Source organism: Ostrinia nubilalis, chromosome 1 (assembly GCF_963855985.1).
Source record: "Ostrinia nubilalis chromosome 1, ilOstNubi1.1, whole genome shotgun sequence".
NCBI classification, from domain to species: Eukaryota; Metazoa; Arthropoda; class Insecta; order Lepidoptera; family Crambidae; genus Ostrinia; species Ostrinia nubilalis.
This window is the reverse complement of record NC_087088.1, coordinates 11,517,015-11,535,000: the sequence shown is the minus strand read 5'-3', so window position 1 is coordinate 11,535,000 and position 17,986 is coordinate 11,517,015. Positions and strand designations below refer to the sequence as shown.

The following is a 17,986-nucleotide window of genomic DNA, read 5'->3' as shown; positions in this document are numbered from 1 at the left end:
GTGCCGTTTGCGTTGGGGGACTATTCTGCACTGTAGTGGTCGATTATGGAAATCGTAGATATTTAAAAAATAATAATAAAAAATTTGGAAGTCAGTTTTTTTGCTGATTCGTGATCAGAATAAGCTACTTAATCTACTCCCTAAATATGGCGGGTATTGAAATCAACACCCTGTATATACTTTAAATTGTAGCCCAATTCATTTCTCGTAACTGTAATATTTAGTTTCAAAAAAATAAAAATCATAAAAATGAAAAAAAAAATGTAACTACTTCTCACATGATAATTTTATCTGCGAGCCGCGCGTGTACTACGCTCCCAACAAGTACCGAATGCGCTGGCCGGTACATTTGTCTATCCATACCTGGCATTGCAAAATTAACCTTACTACAACGCCTTAGAAACCGCAACGTTGGAAGATGTGTACCGGCCAAACGTTGCCCGGTTGGACGATGACGAACACTACCAGTCGCAACACAGTTTTTACTTAGCGGCGGGTAGGGGACGGAATCTGATACATTTTGCCACCCTCATTATTTGCTTATTCAATAGTACTTTTTACTGTTAATATAATTTATGTAAAACTACCTATGTGTAAACAGACAATGCACACTTACTGATAAGTTATGTTTTTGTTGATTAGTTAGTAAGAATAATGGATGGCTCAATAAAAATATTTTTTGAAAAAAAAAAAAAAAAAAAAAAAAAAGTCAATTTTTTTACGGGAATAATGGCGACGCAACTCGACCAATTACCACAAGTTTAGCTATTATACGCTGAAGTGTCTGCTGCCAGTGCTCAACGAGTATGGAGCTATGTAGAGCCTCGTTCCCGAGAGCTTAATGATGCTTATCCAGAGACTAATGACGGTGATTTGTCGCGACCTGCGAAGCTCTGACTTCTGTTGAACCCTACCATCAACGTGTCGGAGCTAGACTATAGGTACAGTAATTTGTTGGTTATGTACCTGAGGTTTCTTAGTGGTCAGGCTCTACCTGAAGAGTAATTGGTTCCTAAAGTACGTTAGGTTTCTTGATAGATGTAAAGCTCTAACTGAAGAGCCACTTTTTAATTAACTGTGCTTTTGGCGACTAAACTCTTGAATTTGTAATTGGGTTAGCGTTGAAACAAAGGCTGAGAAGGCGACTTCTTAGGCGGCTTTTTCTTAGATTTAGGCGTCATATCAACATTGGAAGGTCTTAATATCGTAGCTGTGTGTGGTTTCGCGAAAAAGGCAAATGAACTATTTCTCTTCTAAAAACAAATGAATGGAGTGTTGCCAGAGATTTTAGACACAAAATGCTTGTTTTTAAAATGGTTTCACGATTATCATCACAACAGTTCAACAACTGACACCGTTTTAAAGATACTCATTACTTCCCATTGTCCAAAACAAACCAAACATCATAATTTCCATCAGTTAGGCCCACTTCTCTTAGAATAGGATCTTCTTGATCGTTAAGACGTCTTTGAGATACCTATTAGGTAACTATTAAGTTTTACATTTATGAAGGTAATCGCATTTTTCTGGTAAGAGGAATGCTTTAGTTCATTAGCACGTGGCGGTTGGCTCATTCACATCTTCTAATTTTAGGTTTGCATGAGCAAGATGAATGACCTCTTAAAATGTAGAAACGTCGTTTTGATATTTAAAACTGGAATTTGAGGTGAATAATCTATCATTTGACAATATTTCAAAAACAATATGTACAGACAGTAGCAGTAGATAAGAGTGAAATCGCGGGAAAAGCTATTGTCATAATAAGTAAAGCAAACTAGGTTTTATAATGAATCAATTATTGTAAGATTCTGTCCCTATTGCGTAGGCAAAACATAAGAATACTTTAGTCGTAGTAACAAAAGCTAGTTAATAAAAGCCATCGGTTTTTATTGCCCGCCCTTAATCTAACTGACAATACCCTCAGCGCAACACCTGCGTCGGTCTTTACAAAAACCACAAATTGCTAAACGTGTAGAAGACAAGTGTGCTACCTACTATAGTGGTTTTTAAAGCAGGTTCTTTCGTTCTTTTCGTCAAACGACGTCCACTGAAGCAGTTCGCTAAAACTATTAAGCTTTATAAAACTTATACGTTTCATCAAACAGTACTTCAGGATCGAATTGATGTCAAAGGAGAACTAAGAGAAATAAATAATCCCTTAACGGGACAGTCCAATAATAAGGTAAAAAATTAAACGGTAAAGGATAATGATAAAACAGCAATATGATGCAATAAATAAAACTATACAATCATTCCAGAAAGTGTTTTAGTAATAGTCACTTATTATATTTCGTCGAAAAAAAAACTATCCGTAATGAAATGAATATCTTTAGAACCTCAAAGAGACATCATCCAACAGAAAAATCCCAGGCAATTAATGAAATAGTGGAACTAATTCGTTAATTACCAACCCGTCACAGTCACCGTAACGGCTTTATGACAGGAGACCATTATGTGGCCGCTGCCTTAAAATAACCAAAATTGTAAGAGTAAAAATAGAAAATAATGGTGTTCAAAATTAAATATTTTTACTTCTTGCGATCAAATTAATAGCTAAAACTATTGATAGGTTCTTGTTGAGTGATTCATAAAAGTAAAATTGGCTTTTGATGTACCTACTAATTTTATTTTAAACTTAAATCGAAAAAAGTCATTGACAATAACTGAAAAGTCGTAAATTTTTTTTTGAACATGTTCTGATTTGTTTTTTGTGATTCATTGAAATAGAGAATTTGATAGTTATCTATTAAGATTTCATTTTCAGATTTAGTACACGATTCACTGTTTACTTTGGCTCCTAGGTTATTACGAAAATCAATCGACGAGGAGCGACGAACCAATTGATATTATAGGTACATACCTGCTACACTCTCATGATCGAAAACCAATTACCATGCAATCTTCATGTTATTGCTTCAATGACTCGCCGAAAATTCTAAACGTGATTTCCATGCTAGTCTTAAAAAACTTAGTTATGATATTTTTTCTTCCCATAATTAAAGTTGCCTCATCGATGGGTTTTATTGATGTGGTAAATGAGTGATGTAAAAAGGTTTGTTTTCATTCTTACAGCTCAATTTTGCGTCCACTTTAACCAATACATGTTTCATTTACGCTATCATTATTAAAAGTATGTACTCTTAGTTAACGTTAATAAAATTCATCAATATTGTTTTATTCTAAGTGTTTCTACAATCAGTACTTTTGCTTTCAGAATTTTGAAACGTCTTAATCGTGGGACGAATAAGGAAATTAATGCAATAGAATAAGGTTGAAAAGTGAGACCATAACCGAAATGGAAAAAATGTGTTAGACAATAGTGATGTGTTTACGTGTTGGAAGTATAAACGGTTGGAACTAATGGTTTGTCTAACCTCAGGTGTGTTGAAGAGAACACTTGCAAAGTTCACTGCTCCTTAACTCCTCGGGATGTCACAAGGGAATATAAACTCTAAGTTGATAGTAGCAAAATTGAGTGTTAAAACCCGTTATCCTTTACTATCATCGGTAATTGCCTACAGACTTTTCCAAATAGTGACAACAGTGATGAATGACGGGGTTTTATTAGTTGAGCTTTAACATGTCTATCAACAGTTTAATCAGATTTACCTGCTGACACTTGTGGTTATAATATTTTGATTTTAAACATTAATGCTCACTACATTAGACTTAATAGATTGGAATTTCTACCAACGACTAGACGCTTTTTTATCACAGACAAAAAAGGCATATCGTAGCTAGGCGTAGTACTCTAATCTTGGTGTACTCGTAACTACCAGTAGATATTCAAAATTAAATTGCTGAAGAACTTGGGATACTTACCTACTCAATTAAAAGAGCAACTACACAACAAAAAGAAAAATCGAAATTATACCCATAAATAATACACTCAACATCAAATAAACCGCACCTTCCGCGACGCGAACTTTAAAGATTTTCTTCTGATACAATCATGGTGCCCCAACAATATTGGTGTTATTTGAAAGCTCAATAAATAACCTTAAAGAAAAACACATTTAATTTCTTAATAAATGATTAACATATACAATAAATGTGACTTGAAAAAAGACCTCACTTTGGGCTCACCTCTGGGATCAATTAGACCAATTTTTATGGTTATAAAACCAAATAATGATCTCACGTGTCCTCTTTAACAGATGGATAGCGATTAATTGCAACTTAACAGTTTTATAGCCATAAAAGTTGTCTCAAGCGTAATTACCTATTTTTTGATTAAGTCACTCTGGATCCTTCTAAAGGCACATTTTTGGGGTAAAAACCTTTCCTTTAATGAAATAAAGTTTAGAACTAGGCTTTTAAATGATGCTAATATTGGTGGGAAGTGGGGATGCATACGTTTGAAAGTGCTTGTCGCGGGAGGTGCGGTTTATTTGATGCCGAGTATAGTCAAAAGAGCCTTCAAAGAACATAATAACATGCAAAAAAAAATACAACAATAGCAGCTGAAAGAAAGAAAGAGCATATTACCAAACTTATTCCGTATTCAGTTCTGCCGAAGGGGCAGTGTTGCAACCGGCATAAATTTGACATGACAGGATTCCGGTCTTGTCGAATGTCACGCCTGCCGTATGCCAACTACCTACAGTATTGTACGTTCCACTTACTCGTACTTTGGAGACACTACGAGCACGTTTCTATGTTAATAGCGAAGAATCACACCGCGGGAAATCATTTTCTAAATCAGGTCAAAAGAAAAACGTGATATTGTCACAGTTTGAATTTGATAAGATTCATAAATTACTTGGGTTAAATTTGGTTAATAACAAAATGTTGGTTAAAGGATACAGAGAAGTTACTAATTCATCTATTTATGGATTTTCATGCCGTGAAATATTCTTCATACTGATAAAGTCCATTATGCTCTTTCTTTATTCTTAAATGGACAAAAAAGAAAGAAGAAATTATCTTCAGTTACAATTTTAGCCGTATAGTGAATGGTATGAGTAATCAGAATCAGCCACTTGACAAACAAAAATTATTTCGGGAACACGTTTGAAATGCCTTTCCTGTCCTAACCACCGACCTGGCTTGCAAATGAAATTATTGCAATCTGAACTTTATTACTGCTGTCCAGAGTATATTTATCGTCTAATTCGATTCTGACTGCAACCCGGTTAGCAAATGGCTCGGCCGTTGAAATTAGCGCATTATTTATATAACTGGCCACCCCCACATCGGCAGGTATCCGTACTGTTGCCGTTCCCTCTGGTCTAAATACTTCCGATACAGGTACGGTCGGATAAGAAAGTAGTTTCGATTTTGATTCAGTTTCCGAGATTTTGAAGATATCAATTAAGTACATTTTTGCAATCGTAGTTTAAAGTGACAAACGTAAGAATACACCTGCGATAGTCTTTGTTGTTTGAAACGAAGGAATGACAATCAACCCTAACATAAATGAACCAAAATTTTGTACGACAGTATGTACTATTCGTAGACATATCGATTCCGTTTAAAATACGTCTTTAGGTCAGGCTTACTATTTTTAAAGCGTTGGACGTGATCTAGTTCCAAATACAGTTCTAAAATAACTATTATTGATTTATTGAGTAGGTACATTGTTGCTAGTGCTATCAAACCCTGCTCTTGGGTATACCAGAATCAAACGAATTTCGAGTTATCTTTGATCTACTTAGCTTTGTGTACTATTTCTCATATAATTGGTGGGTAATATAATTGGATGGTTTCACTATTAAATTAATTTAACATGCGTTAAGATTTGTATCAATTAAGTAGCAGAACAGAAGCGAAAAATATGGTCATTGGATTTTATTGCTTGTACAGTAAAGCAAATTTACAAATCAGACTACGGTTTTTACTGTTGATTCTGACAAAGTAGTTTACATTTCGTTTGCAAGCTAAGCGAGGCGGCAGGTTGCTTGGATACAATTTGTTGTACCTTTTATTTCCCTTTATTATTGAGCTTTGAAGCTAGCGTGCAATTGTCTTTTTTATTTCATGCTCTGCTACTTTAATTAATTTATTGATCTGACTGTGTTTTCCATTTCAGTTATCTGAAAAGAATGTTTCTTACTATATACCAAATGGTTTCTTGCAATCGTGATTATTTATCTTCAACTAAATCATTTACTCACTCTCTCAAAAATATCCTTTAGAAACCTTTACCATAGCGATCGTTGGTATTTTCTCAAGTGTGAATTTTCGTTCATAAAGTTCATTTCTTATCAAGTGCCCACATGCATGCTCTAAGTAACATCTCAGGAAGGCGGGAATCTCCAGGACATTGCACTGTCTTATCTACTCCTGCGCTGGAGATAGCACGTAATTTGTTGTTTATTTCTTCAGGACAAGCCTAATGGTCAACAGGATATGATATTATTATCACTAGACGACAGCTCAAAGATATACCACCATCTATGTTTACACAGGACGTAATTGGTCATCGACTTGTGTTGTAGCGTAAATATTGTGACAAACATTAGTAGCTATACTTATTAGCTTAAACAAATATCGAGAATTCGAGCAAAGGAATTCATATAACATAATATTTCATAGGATTGTCATCGTTTAATTTTATGGCCTCTGATTATGCCATCAAACCATCTAAAACGCGAGTTTTCAAAGTGACTTTACCAAAGCGGGTATTATGGCTAAATAAATTTCAATAGTAATGGCGTCAAAACACAGCCTTGATACGAATAGTTGGACGGAGATTGCAGTTTCATTTCAATAAAGTTAAGGTGTACGGAAATGATCAGGCTTTATTTATGGGTAGGCTATAAACGGGCCGAGTCTATCAATATTGTCTGGAAGGTGATGCTTCATAATTTCCTATCTGAGGAAGGCAATCGGCGGGACGACAGCATTTTAATTAATTTGAAAGAGCCGATCGCTGGAGGACGGTAATGAATTCATAGAGACGACGGTTCGTAGAATCAGATTAATATGGACGATTTTAGTATGCAAGTTTCGTGTCATTAATCTTGTTCAGATTAGAAGAGTTGAAGTGTATTACGTGTTACATGCAAATGGATAATTGGATCGGATGACTCATTATCTATTATATAAAAGAAAGTCGTGTTAGTTACTCCACTTATAACTCAAGAACGGCTGAACCGATTTAGCTGAAAATTGTCAGGGAGGTAGTTTAGAGCCAGGAGAAGGACATAGGATACTTTTTATCCCGTTATTTATTGCCATTAAGGCGGAACAAAGTTCGCCGGGTCAGCTAGTTATTTTATAAAACACTACTAATACACTAACATATTAAAATAAAGATAAGTTATATATGTTATTTTCTTTTACTTTTTAAACCAGAATGAAGAAATTATAATATGAATGTGATACATTGTTACATACATGATATGTTTCTTTCAATAAAAGAAACATTGAATATGGAAAATGTCGGGTTCCTTAACCCATTTCTTTATCATATTGTATCAATTTAATAGTCGATTCTCGCGTGAGCATGAAAATCTGTGATGCGGTAATAGTTTATAATCCGTTCAATGAATAAATTAGTCTAGTCACGTGTTAAGATGCGTGATCAATTTTGCATGCTTTTTGATTCGAGTTACCAAGTCTGTTCCTGGTTAGGTTATTTTTTTTCGTGAAACAATCTAAAAACTTGTGATTTCATGGAAGTTTAAATGGCAAAATGGTGAACAATAAACAATGAAACTAAGAAGGCTATCTAGACATTATTTGAATCTTTAATTCCTGACAAGAATTTATCGTAAATAATAATAATGATCAGACAACCAGCACATTATAGTTTTAACTGTAGAATGTTACTAGTTACAATAAATGCTATTTTGCAGTAAATATTGTAAATATTCTGATGTGCTGCTCTGTTCATTGTAGAATAAATAAATATTGCTTGTATCCATACAAATGGGTTACTGTGGGTTACATTTCGTTTTAACATTTTCAACGACAACATATAAACTTAAAAGACACCAATCGTCAATATGCTTTTATCTCCATCTTGATGGTGCTAGATCCTGCTGCCATATCTCGGCGACGGTCCCAGATACTGGCTCGGAAAAAATTAAAAAATAACAACTATCATCTGGCCGGGAACCGGTTTGTCGGATGAGCCGAGCGATAGACATACGGCCGAATACTGAAACGCTACTCAAATCTTTCACTCAGCTGACGGGCTCCTAAATTTAAGTATCCTTCAATTTTAAATGGTATTCTCAAACGCCACTCAACGGATTTGAAGCCGTGATCAGCTAAGCAGCTCTCAAATGTTTACATAATGGCAACATTTACCAAAAAAAGTATGTTTTCATTTACACAAATGATAACTTTGCGTTTTTTATCCATTACACGCAGCATCGTTTGTTTATGTATTGTCTTTTATGGAAATATACTCAATCAACTTAACATAGAACAGTTTATTTTTAGTTTCTATTATATATAAATCTCGTTTTGTCATATAAAAAAATTAATGCTTGCAATTTTTATTTAATTAAAATAATAATTTTAAAGGTGATACTTTTTATTGTTGAAATCTATTAAGTGGCGATCGTGGACCGAAACGTAACCACAATTGACATTTATCATTGTTGACAGAGCATCAAATTGACAAATCAACAACTCTTGGAAATGCTGCTACTTATGCGATGTCCCCTTATTCCTCAGAAATAGGCATGTTTATGTATTGCGGTTTCATAGCAGCTATTTTGGTTGTTACTTCGTGCACTATACGATGCACAGTTGGTTGTTAGATGTGGAAGATATCACCTAGTACACGTTCATAACTTCCCGTTGCGTAGAACAGTAGGGTTATAATAAGTATTTGGTCCACTGGTTGTATGGCGTTTGGTGAGGGGTTTCAAAGAGCTTCCAAATTATGAATCCAGAAACAACACCGTTTCTTTAGAGACGCGGAACCTCGCTCGGAATTGCATGTCATTATAATAATATTTTTCAATAGCGTTCAGCCTTATTGCGTTCCTGCGATTAGATCTAGGTATTTCCTCAAGGCTCGAAAGAAATGATAACGATGACACACATTATTTACCACTATTTAGGTCGATTTAGGTATAAGAAGGTATAAGAATAGGATTTAAGATACCGGGCAAGCACTCTCAAATTTAACAGCTGCTTAAGACGATTTGACAGTTGTTTGAGTAATGCTTAGCGTTGAATGGCGTTTCAGTATGCGAAAATTCATTTGAGTGGCGTTTAAGTGCAACTTAATTTGAGAGGTGCTTACAAATTGAGAACTGCTCAGATATTGTTTTGAGTATGCGAAATGTAAGTTTAGGAGCTGCTTAACTATTTGAGAAGCCGTCAAATATTTAAATGGCGTTTCAGTATTCGGCCGATAAACACGCAAAAGGTAGCCTTTTTATTGCCTGTTCGACAAGGATAAAAGGAATGAATGACGGCTCTCGATTCTCAGTCGGAGAACGTGTTAAGATATTGCCGTGGACAAACTCTAGAGATCTTGTTCAGTATTATCAATAAGATAAGAATATTTTTAACGCAACAAAATTCAAGCTACTTCGAATTTAGAGGTAAACATTTCAAGAAAAAAAAAAAACAAATTGATGATGAAGTTTATACTCAGCATAAAATAAAAACAAAAGACGTGCACTTCAATGGAATCCAAATACAGTGTGCATTAAAATAAACTTTGCTTACCTCCACAAACAGCAATTAGTGCATCGGCGACGCTGTCAAACAAACAAAACCGGAACGTTCTTGAGGTGGTATCCGACAATTATGAACACAATACGCTTTGAATGTTCTCAATGTAACTTTTTTAAGTTAAAGTTTCACTCCACTTGCAGTCACAATAAAGTGTGACGAAGAGAATAACTTTTCGCATGAACGAGACGTAGTAATGGTGCGATCTTTCGTTCTCAACTGTTGTGTTCGGTTCGTGAACGCGGCGTTTCCGTTCGGAGCGGGCTCGGGGATTGTCGGGTTTGCCGAGTCCTGAGGGTGGGCAAGGAGCTTCCGCTACACCTCGATTGGGAAGCCAAAAAGTTCGATTGTTTCACGACATTTTAATAGACTAATCAAGTTGGCTGTACGAGTTTTTTGAGGAGCGGCGAAGGATTAAAGGAATGAATTATAACTTTTGACATTGACACTGCTTTAACTAACTGAAACAAAAGAAGGATAATGTCTTTAATAAAGTAAGTAAATATTATAATAAAATAGGATCATTAAAATTAAAAGGGAAAACATTACTTCTTTAAGAATAAAACAATCAACAAAACAATAAAGATGACGCAATAGATGTTGGCGTAGTGCGTAAATGTCTAAGAAAAAATAAAAGAAGCCTAAACATTTGCACATCATGTGCACGACGACAGGGCTTGCGCGTCATTGATCATTGTCATTCCGTCAGTGTTTTGTTTTGCTATCCTGTCTCTGTGTGTCTTTTTTATTACACTCGTAGTTTGCTTCATATGAACCTAAAAATAAAGTAACCTATTCGTTATTCATCTGTTTTCTTTAAAGTGAACCTATTTTAATCTATCATTCCCTCATTCGAAAAGATCGATGCATTGGAATTAAAAAAAGTCTTTACATGATATCCGCTCTCCAGTTATTAATTAATGCAGGATGAAAAATGCAGGAAGCAAGAACGCCAGGTATGAGATGAGCTCAGGGAACAAATAAAAAACTAGTGCAAACTATGAAACCCAATATAGCGAGAGGTCAGTCCACCTCGCGATAAAAAATGGAGTTTTTCCCTGTAGACTTTTGCCATAGCAGTTTCGGGGTTAAATACCTGTCAGTGGATGGAAAAGGCACGTGAATATTGTGAAATATGGTAATCTTCCTCTCCTTGACTATGTTCATGTAAATATTTGTGGAAACCTTTACATTTTTAACTATTTAGAAGTTAGAACATAAAGGTTTGATTATATTTTAATTATTACTGAGAAGTAAAGTTACGTCAAATATGTACACCTACGTGTCGTGTTTAAGATGAAATCGACAATAGGTTCATGTCCACTAGGATAATTTTATTGAGATGTTATTCAATGAAGAGGTAAAGAACTTCAAAGATGTAAAATATTTATGAAAAAAGAATTGCTTAGCTCTGGCCGAAAAGACAAAACAAAAGCGGATCAAAATATTCGAATAAGAAAAGGTGAAAAAAGTCACTATTTTAAGAGAGAAAAAAATATCTCGGGCATTGATGCCGGTTCACTGAAAGCTATGAAAGCGAAATCTTTAATGGATACCGCCAGCAAAATGACTGATGGTTCCTTTTAAGGCCGGCTTTAGCTTATGTTTGTATTGTTGCGGAGAAATACGAAACAAATAATGGAACGGAAACGTGATTGTAAGGAAATCTAATAGTCTAACGTGAGGAGGAAAACTGTGTTTTCTCTGTTGCATGGTTTATTTATTACTTTCCCTTTTTCGATCACCTTTTAGTGTCACTTGTAACTTTAAAACCTAGTTGATACAAAATCTCAGATAGAGTGTTTTTTTCTATTGCAATAAAGAAATAAAATCCTTATACGATGACGTTTACTATACTCGTATAATAAACCTTGAAATCTAGTTCCTGGTCTGATTTTTTCACTTTGATGAGTCAGAGCTGTTTAATCATCACGTCAGTATAAGAGCAGTCATCTTGATCTCATTAATACCAAAGACTAACAAAGCTTAACACCATTACACAATGTTCACGACTGATGGACTAATCTTTAATGCCCTTTTTACTTCGGTCCTTCAAAACTGTTATCTGAAGACATTAATAATTAAGTTTAGAATCTCGCAAAATACAAGCCATAAAAAGAGGATTTTGCAACCTTATTTGCTTACTTTTGTAATTCCTGCAATATGAAAGCAAAAGTTTAAAAAATAATAATGGAAAATAACTTCTATAAAGTTCTCGGCAACGACAGTAGCTGTCAGTAGGTCGGTCACGATCGAATTCGTTTCGCAAATATAATACAGTGTTGATAAATAAATTGAGGTAAAAACTTTGACCGATTTCTGACTTTCGATATAGGATTATGCACATTGCTCTCTCGATTGGAAAATGTAATCTAATTTCATTGCATTGTTGGTAAAATTGCTACTAAAAATATACGATCGATCGATTTATTTAATAATGTTACTGAGTGACAAATCTTAACGCAATGCATTATTCTGCCGTTAAGGTATTACTGCTAATAGAGTATACGAGAATTATGGTCTTCTGAAATAATATGAGGTTAATAATCTCAAACTCTATCCAAATCTATTGACAGATCGATACTTAATGAATTGAGTGATGCATTGTTTGTAAACTTGTTACAGTTTGCACGCTTCATTAGATTTGTAAACCAGTACTGTCTCAGCGTATGTTCTTGGCTCAATGCGTTCTGAGTGTTTTGGTCCAAGTAATATCAACAACTTCAATTTGATGAACCGATAAGTAATGAGGTGTTTGATAGGTTGTAATGATTTTCTATCGTCATATTTTTCCTGTTGAAGTTCTGATTCAATTCAATATTTGTGTAAATGAAAGAAGTTTTCTAGCATTTAACACCATTATCTAGTGGCATTGGCAGAAATCTGGTTCTAATAGTATGGTCAAAAAACGACCAACAAAAGAAAATTATTCATTTTCCGTATCATCATTTCAAATAAGCAAAGAATAAGAGCGCAATCTGTAGGTACACAACCTCTACTGAGCCATCAAGGACAATAGGCAATAGAGCCAAGAATGGCAAGACAAAAACGCGGATGCCACATCTACAGGGGATTAAACTCTGTGATTCGCCCTTCGAAATTACATTATATTTACTTGTAGTAGCACGAGTTGGTGCTGCCATCTACACACGTTCAAAGTAAACTAAAACAAAAAACTGCCTGCGAACCCCGCTCCTGCGCTGGCCTCATACACGTTTTGTGTCGCCGCCATCGCACACGTATTTTATTCGTTTATTTGAATCTTTGAATAAAAGTGATAAATATGGGTAAAATACGTCACCACGACAGTGAAGAAGATCATTTGGCTTATAAAATAAGAAAACTTGAAAGGAAAATGGCCAAAGTGCGCCGTAGACGACGTAAATCATCTTACAGTTCAAGTGAAAATTCCTCATTCTCGGAATTCATACCAAATTCCTGAGTTGGATGACCATTCAGTGTTGCTGGAGGCTTCAAATATTGGAGGTATTAATTTGGATTTATATTTGGTGCTAAAATGCAGTGTTATGATTATTTTCGCGCTCGGTCACGTACGCACGTCGTCCCCGTGACCTTGACCTACTTTCTTGAGCGCATTTCTCCGGTGTTCTATTTTTAAATAGTGCAATGAATATATTCTGTAAGGATATATCTACCCATAGTATACTTCAGTTCTATCTGTAAGGTAGATCGCTGTATAGAGGGAGCACATACTAATAATGAGTCCAATCCGTGAGATTGTACCTTTATTAATTTTTTTTTGGAATACGTTGGTATATCAGATTGGTCTGTATGGTCAATCGTTTACCTGCCAATATTGAGGGGGTTTTTGAACGCAGTTACAACTACCCACTTCCTACATCTTCATTTCCTTTGCAACAAACCTGTTGTTTATTTGGAAGCCCTGCCTGAAATTATTTTTACGAACGAGTCAAGGAAGCCTGAAGTAATTGAGTTACATCCAGAGGCAAGTACATCGGTAGAATTCGCTCCAGAGGTACTATGCTTATTAGGCGATGCGCCTGAACAAGAAGATGTATTTGGCCCCATGTTATTGACATTCACAAGGATATCGCTAGCCGCTGAACTGAGATCCTGATGAATGGACTTAAAGATGAGTCCAAAAAGGAAATCTTGAAAGTACATAAAAACCTGATAACTTGAAACAAGTTCGCGCTCCAAAGTTTAATTCTGAAATTAAGGCATTATCAAGTGGGATTGCATTATATCCGAGAAGCAAGATATATTGTCTTGCACTAACTCATATCGCCAATATTATATTGACATCTGTTCTGACGGATCTGAAATCTTCTAGCTGCAGTAATGACTTATTACAGTCCCTTGGTAACACTTACTTTGTAATAAAATATACACTATTTGAAAACAATGACACGCAAAAGATTCTTGTTGGTTGCCTTAACAAAGATGTAAAAGACAACATCAAAAAGGCCAAGCATGATCATTTGTTTGGTGATGGCCTGCAAGATGCCTTCATCAAGGCTATATTTTCTAAAGCAGGTGCAGAATTACGACCTGTCACTTCAAGGCCAAAACCGGCTTCAAAATCTAATCAGCGACAGGGCGAAACAGCTGCGTGATCTTTAAACTGGAGGGGTCCGCCACCGCCACCACCTCCCCCTCGCCGCGCAGCAGCGAGGCAGAGCTCGTCGGCTGGTGGGCGCAGGCAGCAGCAGACAACACGTCGGCCGAGCGACAAGCGGAATGCTCGCTCCGACAACAAGACTTCGTGTCGCGCCGAAACCTTCACAAGCTGGTAGATTGAAATTTTTTTTTTTTACAATAATTGGTCGCAGATTACTATGATCCTGTTGTTTTATCGTGGGTTTTTTCTGGCTTGCGTTTACCAATCTCAAAATGAGATTACACAGGTAAACAATATACCGAAGAACGACGAACATCGGCTAAATGCTCGTAATATGTCATCTGAAATTAATAATTTAATTAAAATAGGTGCCATTAAGAAATGGACACCATGCTAGGGTCAGTTTCTGTCAAGTATTTTTCTTATCCCAAAAAGTAATGACCAAAATAGATTCATACTGAGTCTTAAAAATTTGAATACATAACATGCTCCACATTTTAAACTGGAGGAGTATGGGATTGAAATGAAGCTCATCAATATGAACATGTGTTCTATCGACCTCAAAGACGCGTACTTTTCCATTTCCATCCACGAAGCTTGCCGAAAGTACCTACGTTTTCAATGGTTAGGAAAATTTTCAAGTAATTCCATTTATTTTTGGTCTTAACATCTCGCTATAAATCTTGCAACTTAAAATTGACCCACTTCTCGGTTTCCAATCGAGCTGAAATTTTGCATGCATGTATAAGTTTGATGACAATGCAATATTATGATGTCATGGAGCTGATCTGATGATTTTTACAAAATTGATGCGTCCTGTCACGCAGTACCTACGTAGTATCGATGCTTACTATCTGTTATTTAACTAGATAACCTTCTTTTACTGCATAATTATTATTCTTACTTAATACCACAAAATGCCTGTTGGAACGGCTATGTTTTACTATTAATAAAGGGAAAAAAAAAAAAAAAGAGTTAGACCGCCCAGTCGAATTGCAACATTCCTGGGTTTTCAATTTAATTCTATTAATCAAACTATCAATATACCGGTTGATAAACGAAAGAAGATAAAAGCAGAACTTAACCATTTTCAAGGCTTGAAAAGATGTAGACTTCGTTCTTTTACACATCGCTTAGTTTTACTAGTATCTGTGTATCCAGCAGTTCAGCCAACCGGCTGTACAACAAAAGTTTCGAAAGAACAAAGTTCCTTTGCTTACGGAAGAATGAAAACTACGATCAAGTTGTTTACTTACCTGATTCTTTAACTGAAGACTTCAAATGGTGGTTACGTAATATAGACACATGTACTAGTCCTATTCGGGTTAGTGATTACAAAATAGTAATTTTCTCGGATGCCTCTCGTACCGGTTGGGGGGCTCCTTGTTCTGATCAAAGAGCTAGTGGTCAATGGACTCTCGATGAACTTGAATCATCATATTAACTACCTAGACTAGAACTCACTGCTGCTTTCTTCGCTTTAAAAATATTCGCAAAACGTCTCAAAAATTGCGAAGTTTTGTTGCGTGTTGATAACTCCACAACCATAGTCTATATAAATAGGATGGGAGGTATTCAATATCCTCATCTGAACAACATTAGCAGAAAAATTTGGCAGTGGTGGGAAGAAAGGGGCTTGTTTGTGTTTGCGTCTTAGATAAGTTCTCGTGACAATTATATTGCAGACTACGAATCACGCCGAATTCAAGCTGATGTTAAATGGGAAATTGCGGATTCCGCGTATAAACTCATTTGTAGGACTTTTGCGGATATGGACCTGTTTGCCAGTTGCCTTAATAATAAATGTCAGAGGTTTGTCTCATGGCATCGGGACCCAGAGGTTTGCCTATTCTGTATATCTATCCTGGTCCGGGTTTTATTTCTACGCATACGCAAGGTTTAGCAAAAGATTATTCTCGATAAAGCGAAGGGAATTGTGGTGGTTCCACTTTGGCCCACCCAACCTTGGTATCCCCTATTTAAGAGCATGCTGGTGTACGAGCCCATAGAATTGTCTCTAAACTTACACATATTATCATCTCCTTACAGTGTGGAACACAAGTTACATTGGAGCCTTAACCTGGTTGCCGGCGTTTTATCAGGGAGGCCATGTTAAGACAGGGAAACTATTGACGTGATGCTGGCATCTCTTACAAACAATACCTTAAAACAGTATAGTACTCACTTTATACAATGGTTCTATTATTGCCAAGATAAACATATCAATGCATTTTCTGCATCTGTTAATTTATTTTTGCAATTTTTTGTTGTTTTATTCGATAAAGGTGGCAAATACGGAACATCCGCATCCAGCTCCAGTATTGGACCATTTAGGCAGTTTATATCCAAATTAAAATTTGTCTTTTGAATGTTTAACTAAAAATATGCACATTACTAGCTCTAATAACTGCTCACCGTGTCCAAACGCTATCGTTGAGTAGGCTTTGTAATATTAGAAGATTTTACTCTATTAAATTTGTGATAATTATCTCAAATCAAATCAAAACCTCTGGAATTAATAGGATTCAACCAACACTCTCCATTACTTATTATAATGAAAGACCTTCATGTCCAGCTAGAGTTTTAGATAGTTATTTGTCTGTGACAGCTGATAAAAGACCGTTGAGTTGCAAATTTTTATTTATTAGTTAAAAAAAAATATATTAAAAAACCTTACAAAAGCATAAGTTTCCAATCTTTAAGCCGCTGGATTAAGGTTAATCTGGGAGAGAGCGGAGTTGATATAAAACAGTTCAGTGCTCATAGCACAGGACATGCGTCGACTTTAGCTGCAAAAAGACTTGGTGTAAGTTAGATCTAAGAAAACTGCAGGCTGGACATTTAGTTCCAGTGCATTCGCTAGAGTTTATAATAGAGAAATATCAAACGGTACAGAAGTATTTGGCATTTGCGCGTTCTCTCTGTGGTATAGCCTCAACAATATCATTTTAATTATTTAATTAATGTGGATTGATACATAACATTGATTTATAAGTCCTGGTCTAGATCATTATAATTCATTGTAATCATACATAAGAGTGTAATTTATTGTTATTTTTTGCTGAAATCTTTATAATTTGAAAATACATCAGATTGACAAGAAAATGGATGGTAATATAACCATTCCATTTCCATTTGGGTGCTATTTTGTGCACTTTAAACATCTACAAGTAAATATAATGTAATTTCGAAGGGCGAATCACAGAGTTTAATAGAAAATCAAACGAACTTACCTAAGTGACGTTCGATGATTATTAAACGATGTGATTCGCCCGAAGAAATTACATCCCTCCCTATCCCTGACACCATCGTGTCTTGCCCAGGAAGCACAAAATAGGTGTGGATGGGCCGACAGGTCTCAACGTGTATGAGGCCAGCGCAGGAGCGGGGTTCGCAGGCAGTTTTTTGTTTTAGTTTACTTTGAACGTGTGTAGATGGCAGCACCAACTCGTGCTACTACAAGTAAATATAATGTAATTTCTTCGGGCGAATCACATCGTTTAATAATCATCGAACGTCACTTAGGTAAGTTCGTTTGATTTTCTATTATGAGCAATTAGTTATTGTGATGAGGCGTTTTCATTTATTACGCTTTGAGAACATAGACAAAACACTCAATTCAACTCTGATATGAGGTAAAAAACGGTAATTAGCTCACTTTTTTCTTTTGTTATCGATATTGTTATAGTTGTTCTAAATCTCGTCGAATTTTCTAAAGCTGTGTGAATTTGATTTATA

General features: G+C 35.7%; 2 protein-coding genes across 2 annotated transcripts in view; one reads left to right on the top strand and one right to left on the bottom strand.

Annotated features, from left to right (window-relative positions):
- The window catches only part of LOC135072018 (uncharacterized), a 60,981-nt gene extending 50,933 nt beyond the window's left edge, over positions 1–10,048 (bottom strand). The window contains exon 1 of the mRNA XM_063965945.1: positions 9,640–10,048. The gene's annotated coding sequence lies outside the window, so the exon portion shown is untranslated. The remainder of the gene's footprint in view (positions 1–9,639) is intronic.
- Positions 1–17,986, top strand: part of LOC135075830 (NADH dehydrogenase [ubiquinone] flavoprotein 2, mitochondrial-like) — a 219,418-nt gene that overhangs the window by 136,807 nt on the left and 64,625 nt on the right. The gene's annotated exons all lie outside the window — the stretch shown is intronic.